At 37.6% G+C, this 15,205-nt stretch overlaps 1 protein-coding gene across 3 annotated transcripts in view; it reads right to left on the reverse strand.

Moving 5' to 3' along the window:
• The window catches only part of LOC6629113 (streptococcal hemagglutinin), a 42,663-nt gene that overhangs the window by 7,874 nt on the left and 19,584 nt on the right, over positions 1–15,205 (reverse strand). The gene's annotated exons all lie outside the window — the stretch shown is intronic.

Genomic DNA, 15,205 nt, shown 5'->3' on the forward strand with positions numbered 1-15,205 from the left:
TTAAGTCGAGGCAGAAGGACATTGTCGTCTTGGCTGGCAGGCCATTATTAGATTTTCAGCAAGTGGCATGCCCCATGCTCCTTGCCCCACAGAATGTTCTGTTATGAGCCTGTCTAGTGGCTGCTTTCCACTTAAGCATTTTGCGGTTAGTTAGATCGAGAAACTGTTTTGTTTATGAAGTGCAGGCCTGGCTTGACTCTGTGAAGCAGGAAAGGCGAACGGAATTATAGTATATTCTTTGGCTCATAAATTGCAATTGTGATTGCCGACTGCAACTGTAATACTTGGAATTTATGTGCTGTGAAACAGACGAAATATATAGATATATATATATGTATATATATAGAGCTATATGTATCTGAAGTCGTGTATCGTATCAAGCTATTGTTGCCGCAAAAATCAGCCACGCGTAAGACGGCAGCTGAAATGCGATTTGAAATTGATGCTTAAATGCCAGTAAAAAAACACAATAACACCAACGACAACAACAACAAAGGGAGACTAAAACAATAACAACAACATAGACAAACAGACAACAAACGAGCGTTTTGAGCGTTTGTCAACTTTGTGTTTTATTTGTTTGTCACACTGCAAAATGATAAATGAGCCGCAGCTCGAGCGGGTCGTTTCGGGTCTCTAAAAAGCTGCCAGAATAAATGCCAATTCATCGGGCGGAAAGAGAGAGAGTGAGAGGAGGGAGGGGGGGGGGGGGGGGAAATAGAGTTAACAAATTATACGCCTAAATGGCAGGTGATATTCGTGCGCTTCAAGATATGTTTATGGGGACGAGCTGACCGAGCCTTGTTTGACTAATATATATACCTGACATATACCCTACAATTTGCATTGCATAAAGCGCAATTTGGTTAGACAATTGCGTCAATAATCAAATTTAACGAGCACTCCGCTCACTTTAAATATAAATATTTGCGCTAGTTATTTTGTTTTCTATATTTATGGCAACTTTAGAGGAACTAGTTCACGAGCTGCTATAAAGAACTAGCTGGCGGTAGCACAGAGATTTGGCAAATTACCTTTCAAATGGCAAAACTACGTGTTTTGACATAAACTTGTAACAAATAAAAAAATTAAAAAACAAAACGTTGACGTCTTTGACTTTGTTTGACTTTGCGTAATTGGAGTGTAAATTATGCGGAAATTATTACTTTGTTTTGTTTTTTTTTTTTTTTTTGCATGTGGCAAACTAAATTAGATTCGCAATTGGTTTTTAACTTCTGCTATTTTTCAAAAATTGCGATTCTTTTTTGAGTTTGATTTAAAGCCAAAATTGGCAACAGAGCAAAATGAATTCGCCAAACAGCCCCAAGCAGCTGCTTAAGTGTTGTAAAGTTTCCCAGAAATATAATGGAAATGAAACATGTGAAAAACAAAGTGATGAGTGTCTAAAATTAAATAAAATAAATATTTATATTTAAATTAAATAAATATTTACATTATATTGTTTTGTAATCGTGCATAGATACACATATGTTGGCATTGTTATTATAAACCTCAGAGTGTGACTAAAAATAGGAATAGACAGTCCTTAGATATAAATAAAAGATCAAATATGTATATAGTTGACAAATATTTAATTGCCGATGTTTATTAAAAGCTTGTCAAGTTTAGCCTCGATTAAGATATAAAGTAATTTCTTTATATTTGCGACAAAACAGCATTATTTGTACTCGTTTGTCAACACTTGTTTGCACGTTTTTTATGGCACTTCGCATAAATCTTTCACAAGTTAACGGCATGAGCAAGATCTTTTTATGATAATGTAAACATGGTTGTTTCTGAAAGTGCCGCTATATTCAAATGAACCAGTGGTTCCATCAGAGCGCACGTTCCCATTTAAAAGTAAGAGTCTTTAAGTTGCGAGTGCCCAACTAGTAGATACTATGTAAAGTGCGAGCTCAAGTAACTTCGGTGCTTATGATCCGATCTTTATGTTATTTTCGTGGAATTATAATGACATCTGAAGTAATAAAGTGCTTAGCTATCTTTCTGGATCTGTGTGTATCGATATACATTCTTCTCTTTTTGCTTAGACAGGGAAGATATTGATATATATCTCTTATAGTTTTTGATATCAACATGCGGATAGATGAATAAAATCCGAATTTATATATTTTAAAAGCTACGGAAAGCCACCTTCTACCTGTTACATACGTTTGCATTAGGCTATAAAAACTCCTATTTTCATTTTCAATGGGGTTAGGGTATGGAAATAAATAAATAAGCGCCAACCTGCTGCGACACGCAAAGGTATTTGTTAAACATTGCTTTACATTTCTCAACTGTTAGCGAACTTATCAAATCATCAAACGGAGCCATGTGTGAAATGTTGGGGCTGTAGCGATATTAAATACAGTATCATTGCATTTGTATCTGTATCTGTATCTGTATCTGTATCTGTATCTGTATCTATATCTATATCTATATCTGTATCTGTATCTGTATCTGTATCTGTATCTGTATCTGTATCTGTATCTGTATCTGTATCTGTATCTGTATCTGTATCTGTATCTGTATCTGTATCTGTATCTGTATCTGTATCTGTATCTGTATCTGTATCTGTATCTGTATCTTTATCTGTATCTGTATCTGTATCTGTATCTGTATCTGTATCTGTATCTGTATCTGTATCTGTATCTGTATCTGTATCTGTATCTGTATCTGTATCTGCATCTGCATCTGCATCTGCATCTGCATCTGCATCTGCATCTGCATCTGCATCTGCATCTGCATCTGCATCTGCATCTGCATCTGCATCTGCATCTGCATCTGCATCTGCATCTGCATCTGCATCTGTATCTGTATCTGTATCTGTATCTGTATCTGTATCTGTATCTGTATCTGTATCTGTATCTGTATCTGTATCTGTATCTGTATCTGTATCTGTATCTGTATCTGTATCTGTATCTGTATCTGTATCTGTATCTGTATCTGTATCTGTATCTGTATCTGTATCTGTATCTGTATCTGTATCTGTATCTGTATCTGTATCTTATCTGTATCTGTATCTGTATCTGTATCTGTATCTGTATCTGTATCTGTATCTGTATCTGTATCTGTATCTGTATCTGTATCTGTATCTGTATCTGTATCTGTATCTGTATCTGTATCTGTATCTGTATCTGTATCTGTATCTGTATCTGTATCTGTATCTGTATCTGTATCTGTATCTGTATCTGTATCTGTATCTGTTGGCTTGCTATTGTATCTAACGCTTGCGTGTTCGTCTAACCGTTCGACCGTCCGTCCGTCTGTCTGTCTGTCTATTTACCTGCTCGACATGCTATTTAAATTAATAATGCCGCAGTTTACAATGGCAGACGACTGTCATTAGGCATATTAGCGAGCATTAACAGATGGTTTGGACACACACAGAGATACACTTGGATAGATTATGCGATGGGCCACGTGCCGCATTAATCTGTCACAGGCAGCTGGCTAATTGCAGCTATTTGAATGGTAATCATATCAGGCGAGCAGCATCTGCAGTGCAACTACTTGAGATTTCACAACGATCCATGAAAAAAGTATTACAACAATTGCAACAGCAGCAAAATTATTAAACAAACACTCAAGCTGTCGTCGCGCATTGCTCATACGCCATGCCAGCCAGCCAGCTACATATCATAATACTAATATTTCTTCATCGACATATTGACAAATTGCATAAGCAATGCACAGACTGCTGGCTGACACTGTAACAGCAGCAGCAGCAGCCACACAATTAGCCCAAAATGCAGCCGAAAACCAAGCCCAGACCACAGGCTTAAAGTGTGCTCCCTCTCTCTCTCTCTCTCGTCTGTCTGTCCTTGTCTAGCCTTAGATCGGAGTTTAAGTGTAACACAACATTAAGCAGATGCCTGGCTGAACGTGACCACAATATAATTACCCGCAGCGAGCCACATGCGCCACTTGTTGACTCTCTGGGCCCAGTTTTGTTGGCTCTTTAAAAGCTAATTTACATGCCCGGGTCCGCTTGCCGGGGCCGGCCCCAATGCTGGCCCCAAGTTACACAAAAAGCGTTGAAAGTAAAAGTTTTAACACTTTTCATTTTAGAAGTTGCCCCGCGGCACGTGTTTCTCTGTGCTATGCTATCAAACATCTCTCTCTCTCTCTCTCTTTCTCTATCTCGCCCTCTCTCTCTCTCTCTCTGTTTGTTTGGAGCTCTCCGGCGGTACGTATATGGGTCTGTTTGCTTTTCGTATTAAGCCCAGAGACGTTAAACAAATTATGAAGCCTCGGCTGTCAAATGAAAGTGAGTTTTTCTTCAGCTTGTTGCCAGAGTTGTTGTCTTGGATTTGGTTTTGTGATTGTTTTTGGAATTATAACATTTCTCATGTTACATTCGTTTCGCAGCCACTTTATTTTGATAAGATTTATGTTTGTATTTTTCGCTAATTGGCTATTATGACAACAATTAGTTTAATTTATGCAATTTTGCAAAATATGTAACTTTGAGCTCGCTCGCAAAACTAGTTCAATATTTTATATTTCGCTTAGCTTAAATTTAGCTAGTGAAAAGTTTTTATGGAACTTTGTTCTCGTGAGCTTGTTCATATATTATTTTGTATGATATTATTTTCGTTGGAATTGTTACAAGTTTTTTGTGAATTTATTTGTGGGATGGAAATTGTTAATTTATGACAGATTTCCTTTTATATATTTATTTGAGTATTGTAAACAGCTACATTTATATTTATTTAGTGTTGATTTATAATATGCATTATTTAGCTCTAAATAAATCGTAATAATTCGCTCTCTAATTAAATAATGCCTTTCTGAGCTTAATAACACAAATCTATTCGACTCAATAGTTAGAGTCTCGAATATATTGGCTTACGAAAGTCAAGTGCAAAGAGCTTGGCAAATTATTGAATCATTTACAGGCAAGAGCAACTTTTATAATACTTAAAGGATGCCATAAATATGAATATACACATATATGTATGTATATCTATGTGCACATGGTTTTTGTACACTAAGAGCATTATGCGTGCAAATTGAGAAACATGTTAAAGGATACGAAACGCACACGTAGCCATACGCAAGAGCTTAGCCAATATGCAGCAGGGGTTGCCGGAGTCCATTGTGGAATCAAGACTCCGCAGCATCTGTGTTGTTGTCTAAACTGCCCATCATAATACGTGCTCCATATGCGCCAATAAGCATAATAATGCCTAGACCAAAACCAACAAAATCCATACACAAAGCTACAAGCCACAGACAGGACGGGCTTAGACTCGTGTGCGGCATTTGGGCCAGGTTAAAAGCGGCTGCCGCTTGCCAAATAACAAATCTGAAAACTTACAAGCGACACTTACAAAACTTGCCCCCAACATAAAGTTGCCCAGAAAGCGAGAAAGGAAAATTGTGTGTGAAAACGGTAAATGTGTCCCCAAGGAATTTGTCAAAAAAAAAAAAAACAAAAAAAAAAATGAAGAAAACGAAACAAATACAACTGCTGCAAACGGCTAAAACCGACTGCTCAATGCTCGTTCAGAGGTCAGTTAGCTAAGGAAAGGTCTTAGAGGAGCTCTCATAAATAAATTAAAATTTCATATATCATTTAATGGCTGGATATACCCAATTTCAAGCAAGCCAATATACTCGTATTCATTTGGGTAACGAGCACAAGAAACAACCAAAATTATGAACTTCGATGACGTGCTGAATTCTTGCTGGCCTGATCGAGGCACGCATTTTGTTATTGGCCACTGCTTTTTGCTTTTTGGCCGAAATGACAGCTTAAAGCGGCTTTAACTGTTCATCAGCACGCCCCACTGAACTGTATGACTGGCTGCCGGGCTGCCTGCCACCCAACCCTAGCCCATGTTACCCACCTTCCCTCGAACACACACTCACCCGTCGACTAGCTGACTAGGCAGACTCATGGATATGGCTTTGATGGGGTTGGCAGTTAGTGTAATTGTTGGTCTTTTCCTGGTTCTGTTGTTGTGGCACTGTTTGCTGTGCTATGCATTGGCAATTGGGCAAACTGTTGCTGTTTTCACAGCCACAAAACACACACACACGCTCGCCTAAACACACGCACGTAGCTCGGAAAAGCTGAAAAGTTGAACACATTCTGTGCACAAAATTTGCTTAATAAGGTAGTTTCGATTTGCAGCCACAACTTTAAGGCACAATACCGGTGAAAGCGTAAAGGCAGGCCAATTAACCAGGCCAGGTATTCGAGTATTCTTAACTTTAGTTACAATAAAATATATATGTTACAAATATATACAAATATATTTTTGAATAACAAGCGAATCAATTATCTCTTTTTTAGTTGCAACTTGACTGACATTTGTTGCAGCATTTATGTATTTTAAATTAGTTAATAACATAATCCATGCAAAGATTAATAACACGATAATAAATTAATAACAAATTTTAAGCACATATCAATTTGTTGACTCTGACATATTAATACACTGATGTTGCTGCGTATTTATTTGTTAATTTTTTTTTATATTTGCAAAACATGCAAAAAAATTTGAAATCATTTGCCTTGAACAAAATTGAGCTCGCGAACTCCAATGCAATTGTCTTTTCGCTTAATAAAAGCTAATTCCATTGAAGTTTTTCATATTGAAAATGTGTATAATTATTTATATTTTTCTCTGCGACTTAATTTTGTGTTATATTTATGTTTTTAACGATCAAAAATATATTCAAGCTATTTATTATTATTTTAAATCGGATTTAATTGTGATTTATTTAAGGCATATTTCTTAAGTGAATCAGAAAAGATCATCAAAAATTCACTCACATCTCTGCCTATTTTATGTAGTTTTGTTTTGGTTCATGTTCATCATTATATTTGCAGAATCTGACAAATACAATATATAAATTTTCTGGCCAAACTTTATGGCCAGACGTGACTAGCCGTCTGGCCTGGCTGCTGGAAGTGCGCAGTCTATTGGGTAAAAGGAACTTTAAATTAAAAAAAAAAAAAATATTTTGACAGCTGACAGCGCAACAGCAGAGCAGTCCGTAGCCAATATTCAGCTTTAATCCCAATTGCATTGAGAAAAAAATCTAGTCAGAAATATATATAGAAATGGCCACAAGCGTGCCTGAACGATGCTGGCGGCTTAGCCAACATTTGAGACCTGATTTAACTTTTGCCATTACGCGCGCAAGTTGGACGGCAAAACGAAAGCATAAAATCAGCGGACAGGTTAATAATATGCCAAATTGAATGCGCCGCCTCGAGGGCAACTGATAACTGATAACAGCTACGCGCAGCTGATAAAGATAATAATGTGTGAGTTTTCACCTTTTTCCGTTTTGCCCCGACTCACACAACATGCCCCACTGACCAATGGCGACAATTTGTTGTTGTTGTTTTTTTTTATGGCTGCCAAGTGGCGTTAAATTAAAGGATGTCCAGGAGTTGGGCGCCGTCAGTTGGCCGGCCAAAACGGTTGGTCGACCCGCATTCGCCTTTATTTTACGCCGTTTTGATTTTGCCACTCACTGTCTCTGCTCTCTGTTTGCTGTCGCCGTAAGACTCCATTAAACAATTCAATTAAGGGCAGCGAGTGGTCAGAGGGCAAATATGCGACATCTTTAAAATGGGAGCTGGGAACAGGCAGCGGGAAGCAGGGCGCTGGGCGTTTGGGTAACTGGCTATGTTCGGCGTCTCGGGCTGAAATTAAAACATTTTATGCAAATTTTTTGCCTGTTCTTTGCACTGTTTTAATTTTATTTGCTTGCTGCCGACTTCTGCTGCTTAAAGTATTTACTTTCATTTAATGTGTAAAATAAAAGTGGAAAAAACAACAACACGACTGCAATTAAAAGGCAGGCGCAAAAATTGCCTAAAAGCTGGAAAAAAAAAAATAAAATGCCTAAAATAAGGTCAAAGCGGAAATTAAAATATTTCCGGTTTGTTGAAGATTTTTCTTTTATTTTTATTTTTTACGTGCGAGAGCCGAGCGCGTGACACTTGATTTTAAGGCTAATTGAAGCGTCACAGTTGGAATATTGTTCTAAGTGCGAGCTTTAAGACCTTGCTGCTTATGTCGTTCATTATGCGACAAGTATAAAAGGAGAGTGGAAGCGTAAGCAAATAAGGGGAAGCACTCAAAGCTGAATTTGTAATATGCGAGCTTTTAAGTTTTTAATTAACATAATTGTAATTACAATTTACAATTAAAGCTTTAAGTTAACTTTTAAGTGAGTTTTTAAGGTTTCATTAATTTTGTTCAAATTTAATTAAATTAAATTAATATTTTTTAAATTTAAGATTTCGATCATTTAATTGTTTATTAGTTAATGCTTGACATGAAACATTTTTGGCGGTAGAAAGTTGTTTTAGAATCTAAAATTTAGTTCAATAAATTATAATATATATATATTTCTATTTAGCCATTATAATTGAAGCTTTCACTTATTCACATTTTGTCAAGCTTTAAGTTCATTTTGAGACAAAATGTTCAGCAAGAAATTATATTCAGATACTTCCTTAAAAGCTTTCCAAACTTTAATTGTCTTAAGCTGACAAAATGTTTATTATATAATTGTTGCAATTGCCGTATTTAAAAATTCAAAATAAAATAGATATTAATAACTAAAAAGCTTAATGTATATAATGAAAGAATTTCGATGACAGCCAAATTTTGTAATTTTAAAGGCATGCAGAATTTTAAACATTAAAAGTCAGCTTTAATACTTTCAATAATAATAAAAATGCTCGAAAAACTTTACATATATTTACGTAAAATCCCTAACAACTCGTAAAGTTTAAAATCACTTTAAAATAAGCAAGCAGCGACTATTATTGACTTAAATTTTAGTTGGCTCTCTCTCAACTGCCGTTCAGCTCTCGTCGCCGTTTTATGAGTTCTAATCTTGTCGTTAGATTTATCATTGCCGGTTTATTATCGCCGGGCCATCTATTTTGTGGCCATGCAGTAGAGGACATTGCATATAAATGAACAATAAATAGTTTGGGGGCGTGGCGAGTGGCATAAAAATTGCAATTGGTAGCCAACGTAGCGTATACGCAACATGCGGAAAACTGTGGCATCCTCAGTTGCGGCAAGGCAGACGAAGTTCTTAACGGTTTTGTGGCAACTTGATAGCAAAGTTATGACAAGGATTTATGAAGTATGCATTCAAAATGAGCAGCAGCTAGTCGTCGGCTGCTAAACTGGGGCCATTGACAAAATGCAGCAAACATTTTAAAGATTTAAAAATGCCCCATCCACAGAATGTTACACATAAGCACAGCTGGCTGGCTGGCTGCATGCCTCTAGCCCCTGAAGACATTTGTCTTTCCCACGATACTGAAACAAAAATATTTTCATATATTCTAGATATTCGCCAAGTTGTTGTGTTGCCAGTCTGTATGTCTCTCGCTGTCTGACTGTTTGTCTTTTGTATGTTTGTTTGTTTGTATATTTTACCCAGTTTTGTTTGCCGCCCACCCACGCGGCCCGCGGCGGCAACAGGCGTCACCCGGCTACGTGCCCCACCTTTGGCGACAGCCCACAAATTCGCATATAAATCAGCGACACATTCGCCGCTGCTCCATTTTACTTCGCTCTTCCATTTTTTTTTTCTCTTTTCTGTCGTCTTACCATATTGGCAACGCCATATGTAAACATATCGTTATTTGCCCATTTACCCCATTCGCTGCGACAAAGGGAAGCCTGGTTGGTCCAGGGGGCGTCTGGGATCGCTCCTAATGGGAGTACATGATGTGGTTGCGGTTGGCGCTCCAAGTGTTTGCAGCAGACACACACTGGTGCGAAGGGAATAATTGAGAAAGCGTTACAATCAAGTAAATAAGAATGTGCCAGCCGGGTGTGCTCTGCCGCTAGATACTCTGCATCAACAAGAAAATATTTACTCTTTGGGAAATTTAAGTACTCTCGACATGCTCTTTAGAGCCGTTCTATAATAATCTTCTAGTAAATCAAAAAGCAGAGTAGTTAATATAGCCCTCCTTAGTTGGTAAACAACTTTTACAGGGTATTGATTGCATGGTCGAGCTATCATTAGACATTGCCAACACGTTTGTAAATCATATTCGAACACATTTGGAAGATAGCTTTGTACTTTCGATTGAGAGTCTAATTTAAGCACAAAAAAGGGAGAAAAAAAAAAAACAGAAAATAAAAAAATACAAATCAAATTCTTATTAATATAGACTTAAAACTCAGACAAAATTTGTTAAATCTCAAGCACGTGCACTTTATTTTAAGTATTTAGATTTTCTGTCGGAAGGCAAATAAAAAATCAAATTATTTTCTGTATTAAATATCAATCGAGCAGAAATCCAAATAGATTTAAAAATAATTTTGATATTTATTGTTTATTTTTAGACGACGTTCACCTACAATTGTTTTGCTCTCATTTCACTTCTATCTAAGCCTTATCGAGGTTTCCTAATTTTGCCTGACATTTCGATAAAACAACAATCGTTCGAGAAAAATTGTGCTGGGAATTTTCGAATTTATAATGATTAATTAGATATAAGTAATACCTTTCGTTAAGAAAGATTCGCAATGGAATTCAAAAATATTATTGAAAATAAATAAAGCCTAAAATTATTTTCATGTGCTTCCTCATTTGAGCAAAAATATTTTCTGTTTATTTATATTCATCTCCTCCTACTCTTCATCTGGAGTGCAATGAATCCTAAGCTGTAGACAGCTTTAAATTGTTGTGTCCTAAGCTCAGCTCCATCCACTCTTCATCTGGAGTGCAATGAATCCTATGCTTTAGGCATCTTGTGACCCCGAGAAGGTCACTTGGTGCCACTTTGTAATCCAGGTGAAGCTGATGCTGTCCTTTGCAGCTCAACTTTGACAAAATGATGCGCGCCCGAAACTTTGCCAGGTTCCTTAGTTGGAATATCCAAAACTCTGCGACACACCACATGAATATAAATCCAGACGCCGGTTTGCAGTCAGACTGTGGCTCATTATGAATAACCGCGCGCTGTGACAGACAGACGGACAGACAGGCAGACACACACACACGATAATATTTTCTATGCATGACGAGCTCGATTTTCTTTTCATTCGCATTTTCATTTCGTTTTCATTTTGGTAATAGTGCCACTCGTTTACTTGACAATTTTCCTGTGAACTAGCTACAATTTTTCTTCGTCAGGCTGCGCTGGCAAAGGTGGGGGAGCTAAGGATGCAGCGGCAGCCAGGACCTCAGCGAACTTGGCTCTGGCTGCGGCTGCCAGCTAGCAGCGAGTGAAAAGATTTTCACAGAGACACAAACAACACACAGACAGGAACAACAAGGCACTTGCTGGGGCAGGAAGTTAAGCAGGAAACAGGAAAAGTAAGTTCCACCATTTTTGTGTGTTACGTGACGTCTTTCTCTCGAGACGTCACAAGATTTATTGTATGCAAGTTATGTGGCTGTATGTATTGTTGCCACAACTGTACACTCAGTGTGCATGTGTGTGCGTGTGTGTGTGTGTGTGCAAAAATATGCAAATCGGTTTTGCACTGCTGACGACTTCTTCACAGCAGCTGAAATGTGCTTAAAATTCGCAAAATTGTAGTTCATTTTTAGCTGCTGTCGATATTGTCGTATGCTCTAGCAAACGGGTATTATGATTTCAGCATTAAATATGTAACGCATTAAAAAAATACATCAAAATAAAAGATAATTCATTTGAATAGGAAATGCATAATGCAATTCTGTTATAGAATTAGAAACTATCGAAATGTTCAATTGAGGGCATAGATAAATCCTATAATCTTAATAATTCAGTCCGCCTATTGGACTGGATCACAGGGTTATATATGTTAAGAGTCGAATCTTGGAAAATTGTGTGATTTTGTTAAAATATATGGTACATATATTTTGTTTCTGCATATATTTTCAGCACTTTAGAAGATCGAATAACTTACGAGTTCTTTCTTTAAGGCATTTCAATGTAATTCAGCAGCCATGAATTTCTATATATTTTATATAATTAAAACTAAAATCTTAATCTTTTGAATCTATTTAAATTCATTTAATTATTATGTCTACAAGGGTATTTAATCGTTTCGGCATTATCAAAAGGTTTTTGATATTCTTTTACTTTGCCGTCGCAGCTCGACAATTGTCCTGTGCGCAGTTCTTGTTGCTGTGTGTGTGTGTGTGTGTGTGTGTGTGTGTGTGTAGGGGATTACGTGGATTTGTTATTGCACTTTGCATATTTTCACCTGGCTACGTGTATTTGATTTGACTTTATATCCCATTGCACCCGTTAGCCAACCCCAACCCATTTTCTCACCTGTGATCAATTTAAATGCACTTTTCACGACTTGATTTTAGCTTTTTGTTTTGCATTCTGCTTTTCTATTCCTTTTTACGCAATTTTGAGTGCCTTTTGCTTTTGTTTATGCTCGTGTCAGGTACATAAAATTGCCGTCAAAATGCAAACACAAAAATTACCCAACGCGTTCATCCTTTACACTATCTATTCTAAAGGACATTTACAGCGGCTGCTCGATTGGGCGCTACGGCAGTATCGTGATATTTAACTGGATGTTAATTTGTATTAATTTATGCACATTTATTTAAATATCATTTTCTTAATATTTTTCAAGTTATATTTTATATACTAGTCAAAAGAAACATAGGAGTAAGTCTTTTTTAAATATTTATGAAAATTTACTAAAAGTTCTAAAATATTCTCAAAGTGCAATTGTGAGTTTTGCATTAACCTTACAAGGCAAAAAATGGTTTCAAATTTATTTTAGATAGAAATAAGACTGAATCAGAGATTCTTTAAAAGGAATCTTAACGTAATTCAGTTTCTGTATTTATGTACAAAATGTTCTGTTTTAGAGTATTTAGGGATTGGCTTGACAAAAACTCTATCATTTGTATTATTTTCAATTTTCTTTTGCCCTTTTACGTGGCACTGCAAATGGCAGCTCTTTTGGCTAAAACCATTCAGGTAGCTGCCAGGATTTCTAAAAATCTTGCATCTCGGCCTTAAAAAAATCAGCCTTTCTGTTTGCGAACCGCTTGATAGAAAATTAAAAAGGTTGCGCTATAAAAAATTAAAATTAATTTCGTGACGCTTGACCAGAACGGGAGCGAAAAAAAAAATACACCCACGAGAGCGAAAGGTAACGACTGCTAGATGCTCTGTTCGCAGTTTCCAGCGGGAGAATGATTCTTATTAGGCAGAAGAAGGCCGACAGATTTTCTAAAGTCCACAGTTATCTGTCCATATACATCATATATCATTATCAGATATCATAACTTTGTTTGAGTTCAAGGAAAACAAACGATAGTCTCGATACTCTCGATAAAATGTGTATTGAACAGCACGAAGCCAATATACCCCATTGGCTCTTAAAAACAGATCATAGAAAACAAACGTTTGCCCGACTGAAAATCAATTGGATCACAGTTTGGAGCAGAGTAAAAGGCTCAAGCATAAAAGTGCTTTAAGCCCGAGCATGATTTGCTGTCATTTTACGAGATTTGACGCGTGTTTTAAATACTTATTATAAATAATATTTTACAAGGCCGCAGGATTTTGTGGCGGCAGAACTTTTGACCAAAACCCCGAACTTAAACAGACAAATTGCAAAAGTGGACGAGCAAAGTGCAGCGCCACAGCGCCAGCTGCCTGACTGCAAACACATCCAAAAACCGCAACAGCCACTTCCGCGAGTGCCTGCCACATAACGCCAAGCCCCCATCCCGCGGGGGGCTGGCCAACAAAAAAAAAAGACACTGCAGCAAAAATGTTAAAAACAGGCGTTAAGCACACAACAAGCACATGTGTGTGTGTGTGTGTGTGTGTGTGTTCGGGACAAGCGCCTAAATGCAGCTTAGCATTTTAAGCGCTTTTCAAATGCGCGCTGGGGGAATATTTTCGGTGGCTGGTTAAATTTTGTGGGGGTTGCCGGCGTTGCCGTTGCCGGGCGTTTATTTTGGCTATGAAAACGTTTGCCACACGTTGCCCTGGATATACGCATGGGTAACAGGGGACAGCACGGAGGAGGTTGTGGCAACTTGGGAGCTTGGCAAAGTTAATGTAACGCTAGTGTTAATTTTGCTGCTAAACTGCAGGCAGGCGACAGGTTCATTTTCATTTTCAGTTTTCGCTTTTATTTATTTGCCGCAGGGCATAGTTGTTGCCGCCTTTTTTGGCTGCCACATTTTGTTGCCTGCTTTGTGGCCGAGATAACAGATCGCCTTCGGCTTAACTGAATGCTCTAATGAACTATAAAGAGAACGTTCGAAGCAATCGACAGGCGCGCGTTGAGAGAGACAGAACAAACAACTATTTAAATGGCAGACCCAACTAAAGTGGGAAGCATGACAGGGTACTGACGCGTATATGCTGAGATGGGAAAAACAATAGGGCATGTGTGAGAGCAAATGAAAGAAACGCCACTTACTCTGCGCTAAAGCAAGTCGAGCTCATTAACAATTTTAATGCACTGAACCCATGGAAAATCGTTAAAAAGAATTTCAGAGTTTTGTGCAAATTTATGAAACTTGCATTCTTATATATGCTTGATGACATCAATAGCCGACTTTATTTAGCCACGCACATTTATCTGTCTTTCCGTCACCTTTCCCGACTTCATCTGTCTTACTTGTTTTGTGTGATTATATAGATGTGTATAGTATGTGGCTATAAAAGATGTTGGAAGCAGTTTCTCGTAGAATATCGCTGTTAAGATACCTACTCAACTATTTTGCAGAGATATTGCCTTGAACTCTGCCTGCTTTCAGGCCATCTCCCTTACTTGCTTACTTGCCCCCTCCTACTTTCTTGTAGGAAGTATATCCTTCGACCAAGAACACATTATGTTCGCCGACTAGCGCGCGATTCGAACTGCCAACATTTGTGTTCACAGCTGGCTCAATGATTGTCTCAATTAGACACAGCTCATCTAGCAAAGACTGACTGCTGCGAAGATTGTTTCTTCATAAACCAGGTCAAATGAATAACTACAACTATTGCTATCAACATTTCTGAAATGTGTCCAAAATTGAACATATCAAATGCAGCTGGCATATGAAAAGTGCCCAGATAATTTAAGTGTGTGACAATGGTGCACTGAAAGGGCAAACATTTATATGCCAATTTGTAGAGAAGTGTGTGGCGCACTACTCGAGCAGTTGACCCTCTTGGCAAAAGAAAAAGAAACACGGGAAAAGAATGTTAGAGCCCTGGCTTAGCTCT

This window comes from Drosophila virilis, chromosome 4 (genome assembly GCF_030788295.1).
Source record: "Drosophila virilis strain 15010-1051.87 chromosome 4, Dvir_AGI_RSII-ME, whole genome shotgun sequence".
Classification (NCBI taxonomy): Eukaryota; Metazoa; Arthropoda; class Insecta; order Diptera; family Drosophilidae; genus Drosophila; species Drosophila virilis.